The sequence below is a fragment of the Drosophila navojoa genome, chromosome 3 (assembly GCF_054131105.1).
Source record: "Drosophila navojoa isolate 15081-1374.11 chromosome 3, UAZ_NAV_1.0, whole genome shotgun sequence".
Taxonomy (NCBI): Eukaryota; Metazoa; Arthropoda; class Insecta; order Diptera; family Drosophilidae; genus Drosophila; species Drosophila navojoa.
The window spans coordinates 3,162,441-3,177,516 of NC_142891.1; the positions used below are offsets into that span (position 1 = coordinate 3,162,441).

Consider the following 15,076-nt stretch of genomic DNA (forward strand, 5'->3'; position numbering starts at 1 on the left):
CACTGCCAGCTGAGGCCATATTTTAATAATCTAATTGTTAGCCACAACATTGCGCTCTCAGATTTTATCACATATCGAATCTGTTCATTAACTTTTTCCAAGAAATAAATCTGTTTAGTGCATAAATATTTAATATTCAATCTGTGTGACCATGCAAGTGCCATGAAGAACGTTTACGAAAGCAAGCACAAAATAGAATGAATAGAAATGTGGCTTACTGAAAGTGCAATAAATGGGAAAGAATGTTTGCGGAAGAGAGAATAGTATGATGATGTAGTTGATGTAAGAGACAGTAAAGCAGCCAGTGGTAACATTTAGGAAGGCAACTAGAATGACAACGAATGCTGTTAAGAGAAAGAATAAATATGAATAAGTGTTGGGTATTTCGGAAAAATCAAAACTGCTAGTGGAAACGTTCATGAAATGGAGTACAAAGGTGAATATTATTAAGAGAAAGTGAAAGTTTAACATATTGTCTATCTTTAAAACAAACTTTACTAAATAGAACCGCAGGGTAAGTGAGAGCAGCCAGTGGAAACGTTTATGAAAACAAGTGAAAAAGAGATTTCCGCTCAAGAAAATAGGTTAAAACTTAAAGGATAACAAAAGAATATTATTGTTTATCTAGTAAGAATTCTATGTTAATATAGTACAAACAATAACAATTAATAGAGGAAGACGAAAATAGACTGCAAATGAGAGAGAACGTTAGATAAATTGCAAGAAAATATCCTCGAGTGAAAGCGAACTAGAATATACATTAGGATTACAATTGTGTCCAGACTGATAAATTCGCTTGGCGCCTTCTCATTAGCTTTCAGCACACGTTGATTACATTTACGGAATATTATTTATCAGAAAGTGAATTACAGCAAGAGCGTGATAAAAACACATAGACAGAGAGAGAGAGAGAGAGGTAGAGCATTGCTCTTGCATTTCTAATATGCCTAATTGAAATTGCAATTAGCCAAGGGCGGCAAATGTGGCTCGCTCGACGTTTCTTCAATTAACACACATTTGAATTATTAATTGCAGCACTTAATTTGTAGGCAACACGCAGACCAAAAGAAGCCCAAAAAGCTCAATCTCACTCATTTCCTGCCACGCCACCTCAGCCCCTCCCCCCCCCACCACTCTGGCATAAATTGCAATTTGTCTCAAGTGTCCCGCTTGACTCTGTACAGGACCAAGTTTTGCTGCCATCTCTGTCTGTCCCTCTATATACATATATCTCTGTCTCCCTCTAACCATTTTCTATTATGACAACAGCAAAAAGTTGTTAATTTGCAGCAATATCAATTGCAAAGTTTTCCATATGCTTTCATTAAAATTTTCTTAAATTATTTCGGGGCTTTTCCCTTGCAGCTGCAGTTGGCCAAACAAATTAATGAATTGCAGCATTTTCACTTTAGCATTCATTCCATTTTATTTATGGCTTAAAGAAACTCTCTTGGCCGATTACCGCAGCGAAATGAATTAAAATAATGCAAATGAGCCACACAAAATAAACTGCAAGAGTTCCGCCGAAGGAAAACTCTGAATGAGTAACAAAAGCATAAAATTCTCTTCCACTCTTAACTTCTCTCTGCCCCACCTTACCGCTCCCCCTCACCATTTGCATCAATGGACGGATGGAGCCAGAGCCCGGGGGGCCCAGGAGATGGGGGCTAGCTCGACCGTTGGGTTCGGTTCAAGCAGCTGCTGTTAAGGGCAGCTTGACTCTCGAGTGCTAAAGAATTGCCAACAATGAGCAAAGTGACAACAGAGAGAGAGGGAGAGAGAGGGGCAACTGTAATGAGATGAATATGCTGCAGATATACACTGCAATAAAAGCGAGCTCCCCCCATCCCCCCTCTCTCTTTGTCTCTCTCCCTCTTGCCTTGTAAATCAACTGTGAATCGAGCTGTTGGCAACTTACTTAGCTAAAGCCAAAGATGAAAGATAAACGAGCTGCACTTACAGCACTTCAAATTGTCACAGATTTTGTGGTTAAACATTCTAATAATCATAAAATATCTGTATATAGTTGATATTTTACAATAGTAATAAAATTGATAAAAATATATATGCAAATATATAAATTGTTTAAATATAAATATAGTTGATTAGTCACAAGAAAAATAAAAAATATATAATATTTTTATTTATAAATATAATTGATCAGGTAAAAATTAAATATTTTCAACTTCATTTATATAATTTTTTATTTTTTATTTTTATTTTTTTATTATTTTACACAGTATAATTTTAATTTTCAACATTTTTTTATATAATGAATATTTAAAATTTTTGTGTAAATAGTAAAAGCATTTATAAATAACATTAATAATAGAATATGCTTAGCTCTAAAAGCCCCGAAATGCTGGCGATTGTCAAGCAGCGCACTTTGTATATACAAATTCCATGGAATGTCGCATTTCCGCTGGCTGCATATAACACACACACACACACACACACATGCATATAGCCGTGTATGTGTGCGTCAGTGCAGCTGCACAAAACACGTGCCAACTGTCTAATGTTGGCCATTTCCTGTTAGCCGAAACCTCAGAAAAACAGGCAACACGAAGCATTCGAAAATGCATAAAGGGCAACAACTTGTGCGTCAGCAGCAGGAGCAGCAGCCAGCAAAGGGGGCGGGGCCTTGCAATGGGCAGACATTGTTGAAGTATGTATATATAAATATATTATATAAATTATATATAGTAAATATACTTGTATATCTGCGTACATAACTATGGCCTACGGCTGTGTCGCTTTCCTTGTAAAACGTGCCACGGAAATGGGAACTCACGAAAAAATACCAACGGCAGTTGAGTTAGACAGATATGATATATAAGCTAGATGATCAACTGGCAGTTACTCTATGCACTACAAACTAAATAGAAGTCTGAGTTAAACTATACTTAGGATTTACTATACTAGTTATGATTTTGTATATTTATATAATACAAATTCCTATTGTTTATAGCTAGAATTTCTAGAATTTCTCGTATGGCTTTAGCATAGACTTGCCTGGATATTAGAAAACATAATTTTTGTTCTTCTTTTTATCCCTTGCTTAAAAATCTGTTTCAATTATATTTTCCAGCTGAAACTCTCTTTGAGGGCCCCAGAATATTTCTATACCTTGGAATAACTCTTAGCTTAAATGGAGTATTAGCATCATTAACTTTAAAGAATTTTTATATTCTTTTAATTGTTCTCTTCTTCTAGTTTCTCTTTTATCGTATATTTTAAATATTTATTAGGAAACACTTTCTACCATACCATAAGATCTATTCCGACACTTTCTAGAATGGTATAAGATCTTTCTCATCTAATAGTTCCCCCTATATATATATAAACATTTGAGATCGTGCTTAAAATATTTTCTTTAGATAATTTACTTTTAAGACCAGCAATCCTACTATGCTTATCTTATCCATATACAAAGTAGGCAGTAAATAAAGAGCCCAGGCTTTGTTTTTTTTTTTTTTTCTAATATGCAACGAGAACTTCTTTATACCCTAGAAAAATAAAATTTTTAATACAGCTCTCACTTTTTTCTCAATTTCCTTCTTATTTTTTAAGTATAGCTATCCAAAGATTTTTATATCATCCCAACAGCTAATGTGTCATAGAACAATTTGATATACTTTGGGTAATTACATACTTATAATACGACCATTATATTTTCTATAAATACTAATTAATTTATCTAATCTTTTCAGCCAGATTTACGTTTTACCGTTTAACCATTTAACTCACATATCATTTAAATAAATACGACTAAATTAGAAGGAGAAGCATACTAAAGTAATTCACTGCACGTTCCGCTTGTTAGGCACGTTTCTAGCCAACAACATTTTTCGAGGGTATTAAAATATGTTAATAATGCGCCCAAGCCAAGAGCTAAGCCAGCGTGATAAACGTGATAAACGTTCTGCTGGATGAATGACCTTTAGCCTTTATCGCTCTCTCTCCCTCTCTCTTTCTTCTTTGTTTGCTACACTCTCTCTTTCTGCTTAACGAAAAAATTAGCTACAGCTGCGGAGCTCCGAGAAATGCCCAAGTAAATATTTAATAGTGCGTTCATCCTCGCTCATAGGCTTCACGATTTGCCTCTCTCACTTGGCTGGCTGGCTGCATCATGCATCTTTTGTTGCTTCTATTTGCTGCCTATGTTTGTCTCGTCTCCTACTTCTTCTACTTCTTCTGCTGTGACTATGACTTCTAGTTCTGCTTCTTTTTGTTGTTTGTCTGGCAATTCTTTTGAGTTCATTGCCGCAGCCCAGAGTCGAGTCGAGTCGAGTCGAGTCGAGTTCGGTTTCTGTTCTGGTCAGCCACTTGCACTGTTTTGTTCTTTTATTTCTCTCGCTTTGCATCTGCAACTGGCAACTGGCAACACCATCATCATCATCATTAACATCACTAACAAACATCATCATTGTCTTCAGTTGACTACCCTTCTGGCTTGGCGTGTTCGTTAGTTGGTCTGGCACAGTCGGTGATCATAATTCAATTATGCGATCCACAGTGGGAACAATTTTCATTCTCTATTATTTTGTTGTTGTTGTTTCTACTTCTACTTCTCTTCTTCGTCTTTTACTTTTTTTCTAGTTCGCTTGTTTCGTTTTTATTTTGGGCAAGTCAAGAGTTATCTGGCGGCACCTACAAATTAGTTGGGTTAATGCCTGTAGCAGGAAATGCCCATTCAGAGCTGTACTTAGAGCTGTAAGTTGAGCTATTTAGCCAAAGCGCAATGGGCGAATGGTAATTTCAAGTGTGGGAAAAACTGGGAGACAACAACAGACAAACTAGTTGGAAAATTAGAAAACAAGTGATTTGGCATCATTTATGAATTTATTCTTAAGAGCCCCATTTGCTAAGCTGGAAATTGTGAAAAGCTTTTTGTACTTGAAATAACCCATAATAAAAAAAAAATTTTATAAAGATATTAGAATATTGAACTATAGAATATTGAGCCAGGGAAATATATTTCTTTCATTTATAATTAATTTTTGTATAATTTTTATACTATTATATCATTAATAAATTAGAGTATATTGAGTGAAGGAAACATATTATTTTTCTTTTTGTATGTATTTATTTTATTTTTTTTTTTCATATAATACTATCATTAAAATATTGAATATTATCTATCAATTATAATTTAATATAGTTATTAGTTTTGATGATGTGATAAAACCAAATTTATAATTCTAAATAAATCCTTAGCTTTTATATATTAGATAAATTATATATATTATATTTAAAAAGTAACATACAAAATATGTATGTATTAAAATTTTTTTGGGCTTCAAAATTTTATTTATATTCGGATTGAAGAGTTATTTAACGCCTTTAAGGATAAATTCAAATCGAACTTTAAGATTGCAACATTCAGAAAGTTATTCTTGAATAACTGTACAAATAAATATAAAAATTTCCAAAATATATTTGCTTTCAATATATACATACATATATTTTAATAATATGAAAATAAATTATTAAAATTGTATATTAATCAGAATTATTAAAAAACTAATTTTTTCTTTCATATCCTCGGTTATGCTCAATTGTTTTACTTTTTTCAAGCTTAAAATACTTTTGAAAATTTAAGAAAAATTTGATTTTGGATGAGATAAATAGAATGCATGTTTTTTTACATTCATAATATTTTTGAAAATTTTTAATGAATATAATTTTGTTTATTTAGTGAATATAATTTTTAGTATATAAATACGATTTTGGAAAGAATAAAGGAATGCACAATATTATTTAATTATAAACTTGTTTTTTATTTAATGAATATAATTTAAATATAGGATTACAATTTTGGAAAGAATAAAGAAATGCGCATGCATAATATAATTTGATTATAATATTGTTGATTTAAAATTAACCACTGTGCCTACTGCTTGCGGTTTCTAAGCATTACACACACACGTGCACACACGCACACACACAGATACTGTGGAGCTGGTTGCAGACAAGATTTGCACGCTTTCTTCTCGACTTAGGCCGCGAGACTTTCGTCTTTCAAAACATAATTCTACAACGGCGGCACCTTGGCACATTTTTCACATATTTTTCGAGTTCACGCGAAAGATCGGACAGACAGCGAGCAAGAGAGATAGAGAGAAAGAGAGTGAGAAAATGGTGTCGAAGCAAACGAGTTGGCCAAAAATGGAAATGAAAAAAAAAAAAAAAACAAGATCCCAATTGCTGCTAATGATGCCAAAGAGGCTGCGCTAACTGAGCCACAGTCATCATCAAAGGGTCGAGCTTAGGGCATGAGTGAGGCAGTTAACTCTGTTGCTGGCCAAACACTCAGTTTGACTTTCATTTCTTTATACAGTTAGACACTTTTATTGTGCTTTACATTCTTCTGTGTGTGCTTTGCCCTTGCCTTTGACTCACTGTTTACTTCTGCCGCTGCTTCTTCTTCTTCTGCTGCTGCTGCTGCTGCTGTTTATTTGAACTTTTCTTCAATTTCTATTTTTACGAACGATAACAACTTTTGCTTTATATGTGCCATGTGCAATATTTTCGACAACAACAACAACTACAACTCTAACTCTCAACTGCTGTCTTTGTGACCCTTTGTGCTCTTTGATTTTTATACTCATTCACGAAAGTGAAATGAGCATATTCGCTTTGAGCAATGTTTGGTTTGCTGTGTTCGTATAAATGAAATTCAGCTAGAGTCAAGCTTAGTAGAGGCGTGACAAATCGGATAATTCCCCAGTTGACATACCAAAATCAATAAGATATGCCATTTATCTATATGCCCGTTTAAGGCGTGGCACATAGGGTAAGCCCTAATCGTCTGCAGCTATAGAGACTTGACTGCCCCAATTGGGGGCATCCCGAATCGAATCTTGAATGAGTATTTTGCAGTCGTTGATGCCCGACTGCAACGCTCTTATTTGTTGTTTTGGTTTTCGCTTTTCACGCATTGCCAGCATACGAGCTGCCATTTTATCTTTATTTTTCCAATTTTCATTTTCTTTTTTTTGTTGGCCCGTAAAACTTTTGCCAGACTCTGCTGATTATAGCAATAGAATATGTCTTCTACATAGCAAATATGTGCATGCATAAATATTTATTTGTTTATTTACAGGCAAAGCTGCATAGGAATTGGCCCTTTGTGGGTAAAAGTTGAGCCAAATGCGAAATTGAGATAATGCAGACTAGCTAATAATTTGTATTATATTTATACAAATTACATTTATATGAATACAAATTGCCAATTATTATATATACGAAAATAGAGTAGCATAATCTTAATTCAGGGAGTGTTTAATATCTCTTAACTACTTATCTATATATAGATTTAAAAAATTTTTTTTCTAAGCAAAATTATTTAAATTGCTTCTCACATTTAAAGCTCATCCAAAATCTGTCCCTAAGCTCGGCATTTAAAATAAAATACCAGAATTAAAATAAAACCAAAAACAAAATTAAGATAGGGGTCTTCCATTGAAGCTACCCTCCAAAAATATCTGAAGCCGAAAAAAATGCGCTGAATACAATTTTGTTTTTTTTTTTTTTGGCACAAACCAAAACAATGTGCCACGTTTTCCTCACACACACACACACACACACACACACCGAGCAATACAAAAGGAAGGAAAAAACCACTTAGGATTTTCAGGGCTATAGCTGCGATTTTGGTTGCAGGCCGCCCGCTGGCACACCTCCCCTCCTTCCCCCCTCCCATCCACTGCCTAGCGCAACAAATGAAAAACTCGGCGCGCTTATCGAAACGCACGAAATTCAGTTGGCAGCCCTCGCAGACACTTGTGCATATTAATTGCTTATTGAGCAGGCCCGAGGGGAGGCTCCAAAAAGGGGTTGCCGCCGGGGTGTGCAGGTCTCTATGGAGCCCGCACTGGATGCGGGGGCTTTAGGTTACTCTGCGCTGAAAAGAAAGCAAGCGCCCATGGGCGCTTTTGTTGATACACTTGACAGAGAGTTGCATTACTTTGTCACGTAGCGCGGAGGAGCTCTCCACTTGGAGTAGTTGGCGCTGCCCCAAAAGGGCTGCAGATACTCGTGTCAGCCAGAGGAGCAGAAAGAGCTGAAGTTTAAACGTCGATTTATGCTAATTAATCTTTCCTTTTCAGAAAATTCTGCTATTAGAGATAGCCTCGGATTAGTTAAATGAGGCTTTTATTATATTCTATATACCATTATACTACTACTATATCATATGTTTAAAAATCTTAAGATATTTGCCTAGTTCATATGTCAAGTAAAGCTGTATATTTTATGTAAACAAAAAAATTATTAAAAATTTTTAATATCAGGAAAAGTAAATAATATAAAAACAAAAATTAAACTACATGATGCTAACATAAATGAAATAGTTTATTTTAAATATAAATAAGGTATTTTATGCGACTCATATATCATATGTCTAGATGTTCGAGCTATGTGCTAACTATTAAGATTTTAAGATCTTTGCTTAACTCTTATATCAAGTAGAATTATTAATGACAGACAAAAGTAAATAAAATATAAAATATGAATTTAACTAAATATATTATGGTTAAAAATGAAATAATTTATATTATTTATAAATAAGAGAAATTGGAAACATTATTATTACAGTATCAATTAAATCTTATAATATTATGCTTAGAAAATATCACATTATCTTTTTTCATTCCTATCCTAATCTTATTTTGCCAACATATTATATACAACCCAAAATATTTGTACCATTCTAATATTTTATATATTTAGTTTATTTATTTATTTATTTATTTAATACTAGAATGATCAGTTTAAGGGTATATTGGCTTCAACTATTCGATTCTCATTGTACTACATCCTGTTCTACATACATCCTCTCTCTCTCTCTCTTTCTCCCTCTCCCACTGTCTCCATCGCTCATTCTCCCACTTCTTTGTTGCTCAACTGCTGTGCTCTATGCGTATTCTTCGGCATCGCCTTTTTTATTATTCTTTTATCAGTTTTTCAATCAGTCAATGCTGGCGTTGCCTCTCACCCCTTATGATTCATTCATTCATTTATTCACTTCATTCATGCACTGCTCACCTGTGTTGTTGTTGTTGTTGTTTGCTGTTGCTGCTGCTGTTGTTGTTGTTGCTGTTCGTTGTTGTTTTTGTCACTGCCTAGTGGAAACAAGCGTTTTCCTGCCTCTGGGCTCAAAAGGGTTTTTTTTTTCTTTCGGTTTTTCGGGCCTTCAGTTCTTTCTGTATATATACGTTTATCGGGTATATATATATATAGATTTTTTTTATTTTTCACAGGGTAGCTTTCGTGGTTGTTGTTGTTGCAGCCACTTGTGCGCTTTTATTGCCGCTTGGCCCTTTTCTGGTTGACAAAACGCCCGCGCTTTAAATTCTTTTTTTTTTTTTTACTTTGTTTTGCTTTTTATATTTTTTACGTTTTATTTTTTAATTTTTTCTACCAGCATTTCTCGTGTTTTGGCTTTTTAATCTTTTATTTCTCTTTTTAATTTTTTTACGCGTCGTTTGGTTTTTTGGCTTTGTAATTTTCACGTTTTCCGTTGCCGCGTTTGTCGCTGTGGATTTTCCTCGTTAACCCTGCAGGTGTTTTTGTTGTTGTTGTTGTTGTTGTTGTTGTTGTTACTGTTGTTGCTTATGGCAACCTGTTTGGCCAAACAATTAAAAATATTTATTAAATGTTTGATTAAAGGCAACAACAACAATTGCGAAATTATTGGCTAATGAGTTTACTCAATTATGGCTAAAACAATGATAATTTTTAGCTATTTAAGAATATTAATTTAGTTAAAAAATAAACGAAAAGCAATTTATTTTCCATTAAATTTTGTGATGATTGACAATCAATTAAATGAGCATAAATATGAATTAAAAGAGTTTTTTTTTTTTTTTGTTAATTATGCAAATTATACAAGAAAGTATAAATAGAAATATTTATAAATTTGTTTATATACATTTTTTCATGAAGAAAAATGACTATATATGTATAGCAAAACTATGTAAAAAAATATATTTTATATTTGTTGTTTATATTTGTTTGTGTTCTTTTAGAACAAAAAATTAAAATATGTAAAATTATTTATTTTTTATTTCATTCGAATTCTTTAAATAAAAAATATACGAAATAATTAATAATTATTTTTTAGATATTTTTTTAAAATTACAATTTTAAGAATTTTAAAAATTTGCAAATACTAATAATAAATAATTCACTTCGTGAATGAGTATAAAAATATAAACACTTAAACTGATTTCATCATTTTATTTTTGCCTATTCATTTTTTTTTTTTTTTTTTTTTTTTTTTTTTTTAATTATTTACTGATTTTCATATGTTTATAATAAAATTCAGAGTTCAATTGCAATTAAACAATAGCAGGTAAATTCATTTTAAAAATAACAAATTCCAAATATTTATTTTTACATAAAATATTTAATAATAAATAAATAAATTATGATTCAAGAATATTTGTTTCCGTGTGCTTGCCGCGTTGGGATCGCAACGACAAGAACAGCAGAAAAAATTTGCATTAATCAAGTTCTAATCAGGTAATTTTTGATCAATTCAGCTCTTTGTTTATAAATTTGTATGCTTGTTATAAATATTTCATCCCATAACTTGTTTAAGACAACAACAAATGCCGTTCACAAGCAACAATCGAATTAATTAACGGTTGTTCGGTTTCGGTACAAGAAGTCGGTCAATTTATGTCTGCAGAGGCCCAAGTTTAGCTTTAAATTTTATTAAGAGACGAGACTCGAGAGCAAGAGAGCGAGCGCCGAAGACACCCGTTTGTTAATCATAATCATGATAATCATGATGAAGAAGGAGAACCAGCTGAAGCAGCAGCAACTTGGCGTCTGGAGTGGCTTTCTAAACAGCTAGAGCCGCCGCCGCACGCTTCGTTGGCCAGCGGGCAGCGGATGAGCAGCAGAAAGAGGAAGGCAAAGAACGAACAGCAGCGGCAGCGCAGTAGCTGGCCAACACTCGAGAACAACAAGAAACAAGAAGAGCTAGCGCCCCGGCAAGAGCAAGACCGTAATAGGGAGAGACGATGTACTGCTGGATGAAAACTAGCTAACCGCTAACGGTAAACAAAAACGAAAAGCTTCTATCGATAGCCAAAGCAGCGACTGCAGCTGCACGGACTCAAGTGTGTGTGGCAGGGGGGGCAAGTGCCGTAACCGAGCGACGTCACGCGGCGCGCGCTTAAAATTCTTGCATGGCAGCCAATTATCAAAGCGGTTTGGTTCGGGTATCGACTATTGGTATCGAGTTCAAATCAAAACGGTTCGAAAAAAAGTATAAAATTGAATGTCAAAGAATAGAGAACAAAACAGGTTTTTAGCGTTTGAACAGGATTTGTGTTGAATTTTATGGCATGTGTATACAAAATGTAAATAAAAACAAAACACACGCACAAAGATGACACACACACACACACATATAGACGTAGACACTGATAAATGACACGAGAGGTTAACACACCGTTAGAAACCGTAGCAAAGTAGTAGCCGCTGCGTTGCGACGCGCTCAACACTTGGCAGGTGACTGAGACAAGCGCCAGCAGGCCACAAGCCAAGAACTGAAATAATAAAACGGAAATACGAGCTGCGCTGCCAGCGGACCAGCAGCAGCAGCAGCAGCGGCTAACAACAGCAGCAGCAGCAGGCCAAACATGCTGCAACAGCCTTAACAGCAGAGCCGAAGTTGTACTGTTATGGTCGGCATACGAAGTTAAAGCAGCGACGCGACGCAGCGCTGACTGCGCAGCTCAGACAACAGAGCGTCAAGCCACTGTTAAGCAGCGCGCTGCTGTTAACTAACATAGCGGCGTATTCAAATTGCGAAACAAATATTTGTATGCATTTATTTTTGGATTTAAACACCATATCAGAGAGTTAATTACTTTTCTCTTTTTTTTCGTTGGTTTGCTCGAAATATTGATGCTAATTAACATGCAACCATAATCAAAAGCATTTAGTGTGGCTGCAATTATCTCGAGGAAATGCAGAGGAGCATTTAAACCAAAAAAAAAAAAAAGTTTTTCGCATTCAAAACCCAAAATTACTAAAATCTTGCGGCAAATTATGCAAAACTTATAAATAATAGGAAATGATGGTAAAATGAAGGTGAGCGATATGGTTGGACTTGTGGTAAAAGTGTTGCTGATTTGCTTGTCAAATATTTTGTAATAATTAATTGTGTATAAAATAATATCTTTAAGCAAATGTTATATGAATGCAAAAATTTTAAATTTAATTTGTATATTTTTAGCATGTCCGTACATAAGTTAATTATGAATTTATTATTATTAATTTTATTTATATTAATACAAAAATTATTATTTAGAAATTGAAAACATTTGAAAATATATATAATTTTAAAATAAAAAAAATAAAAAATAAATAAATAAATAAATCATATATATGTTATATATTTACAACTTCTATTTTAATAAAAATATATACGTATTTCTTACGTAAAATATGTATAAAATATGTATTTACTAAGTATATAAATATTTCTCTTTATTTTATATTACTTACTACTTTTTACTATATAGAATTTTTAATAAAATAAATTTTATTATTTGCAAAAAAAAAAAAAAAAAAAAAAATGTATATATTAAAATATAATTTACAATTGTCTAACATGTTCATTCTATGTATTTAATAAATATATATTTTTTTATATTTTATATTTACAAAAAGTTGTGTTAAATATACAAACATATATATTATTGTTAATTCTAATGGGTCAATACTTCAAGCAATACATATAAATACTCGCAACCTATTTCACCTGTTCTTGCGAAACTTCCAACATTTGACATAAATTTCGCCAATTGCAAACAAAATTCAACTTACAAAACTTTGAAACCACGTGCTCATACTAGGCGTTTGTCGCCAGTCAGCGAGCTGTTACCGCAGAGCTGTTAAAGTGCGCTTAACATGCGCTGTTAACCGCATAGTTTTGGGCGAATTGACAGCTGCAACAACTGCTAAGTAGCTCAACTCTCTACATAATTAGCTGGCACGTATATATGTTGGCCAAATAGTTTTGGCCCTTAAGACAAGACAACAACAAAACAGCTAGACTTGTGCACCTGCTTGTAAATAGCTGAGATGCCTTGTGCTGACTAGTAAAAAATTTTGGTTTCTTGTTAAGATTTTCCGACTGAAGTTTGAGTTATGCGCACAATTTTTCATATGCCTTAGAATGAGAAAAGGGTAAGAGGAAGCGGTGGGCGAGTGAGTGGGTTGTGGTTAGCCTGCGGCAAAAGTTTTCAAATATGCCAAGCACACACACACACACACACAGAAGCACACGCACACCCATATCTATATATAGAGCCAAGAGTCAATGCTCAGCTGATGGAAATTCGTGAACACTTAAAAGTGAATTGTTAAGTTCGCCTTTTTCTTGAGAACTGTGACTCCGGCTTGGATCCCATATTAGCATCGATAAGAATAACAGAGAACGCAACCAGATGTACAAGTCGCAGACGTTAACAACAAAAGGATATCCTGCCAGGTGGCAGACGGCATCAAGGAAGCAGCGACGATAAAGACCTAGCCTAAAAAAAAGAAGGAAAAGAAAATCATATACATACATACATATATACATGTATATAAATATGTATATCTGTCGTCAACGACAGTTTTCATCATCTACATGGCCACGCCCATCGCTCACCGCCTACGACGGAAAGACGAGCGTCGCACGCCTCGCTAGATTACGCAAAGCGAAAAAAAAAAGAAATAATATACATATATATTGTCGGAAAATTAACGCATTAAATTTGCTTAGATGGCAACGCATGTGAATCTGCGATTCTTGACTGCGAACACCTCACACCTCGCACTTTGTATCTTCAGCTACACACTTTTTTTTTTCTTTGCTCGTTTACAAATTAAGCTATTAGATACGCATATTAATGCTCTGTAGTTGGTAAGTGGGCTAAGCAGGGTCGTTTGGCTCTGAAGATGAAGATGGTTTTTCTATCGAGGATTATCAGATTCCGGCTGAGCTTAAGAGAAAGGCGTGTCATTTGATTGGTCACTAAGTATAGAGAATATACAGAATTATTTGCCTAGCCAAGTCTTTTCATTTGGGAACCTATAATCGTACACATAAGTCGGTATCTGCCAGAGCTTTTCCCTCTGTCTGTCTGTGAAACTGAAAAGTCTTGAACATGCATATAGAAAATCGGATTAAATCGATAAGTAATTCATTCATTCAATCGATAAGTATCAAACTTTAAAATTCTGCATATTTGAAGCTCTCATTCCTATGAAAAACTCTAATATAAATTTAATTACTTACTCCTACTTTCAATTTCTCTTCTTCCCTCACATACAGGGTATTTCTTCGTCCGTCACTTTGCCATTTTTGTGCACACCTATTTACATTTTTTTTATAAATTAGTTGCGCTTAAGTTTCTAATGAGCCCATTTTTGGCAGCTTTCTATACATATATTGCCCCTGCTCCTCATGGCTCGGCTTTTGCTTGTCGTCTTCTTCGTCTTCTTCCTCTTGCTAGCTGACATTGGAACCCTTGGTGCGTACCTCGTATCTGTGCCGCATAAATTGTCGTCAATTAATTTGTTTATAAATTTACTTCGCCGCTAATTACCGGAAAGCGTTTATTTTAATAAATGTTTATGCAATTATTTACAATGTTTGGCATCGAAATATTTCATAATTGCTAAATCTCAATTGCTAATTGCTAAATTTTGTGTAAATTGCATTAACAGCTTTTGCGAATTCAATGCACGCGACGCGTTACGATGTCAATTTAGAATTCGAATGAGTTTGCTAAAATAAGGTATGTATATAAAAATGAATAAATATTAAAAAAAAAAAAAAATGTAAATAAATTATATAAAATATATATGGCCTTTTATAATTAAATATATGAACTTAGATAACTATCACATAGATATGAGAAATTCTTTTATCTATACATATCGCATTGATATGAATGATATTTTCAACCAGGCGTCATTCTGCTTTTTACATACATTTAACATAATCCTTATTTCGCATTTCCAATAGGTTCTGGGCTTTCAAAATAAGTTTTAAGACATG

General features: G+C 33.8%; 1 protein-coding gene across 3 annotated transcripts in view; it reads right to left on the reverse strand.

Annotated features, from left to right (window-relative positions):
- Nucleotides 1–11,629, reverse strand: part of haf (leucine-rich repeat and fibronectin type-III domain-containing protein hattifattener) — an 81,116-nt gene extending 69,487 nt beyond the window's left edge. For 2 of the 3 annotated variants that reach the window (XM_089257909.1, XM_089257907.1), the window contains exons 1-2: nucleotides 11,471–11,628; nucleotides 9,052–9,628 (exon numbers count right to left, since the gene is read on the reverse strand). The gene's annotated coding sequence lies outside the window, so the exon portion shown is untranslated. Of the gene's footprint in view, nucleotides 1–9,051; nucleotides 9,629–11,470 lie in introns of all 3 variants that reach the window. The other variant, XM_089257908.1, reaches the window with a different exon arrangement.
- Between the last annotated feature and the right edge of the window lie 3,447 nt (nucleotides 11,630–15,076).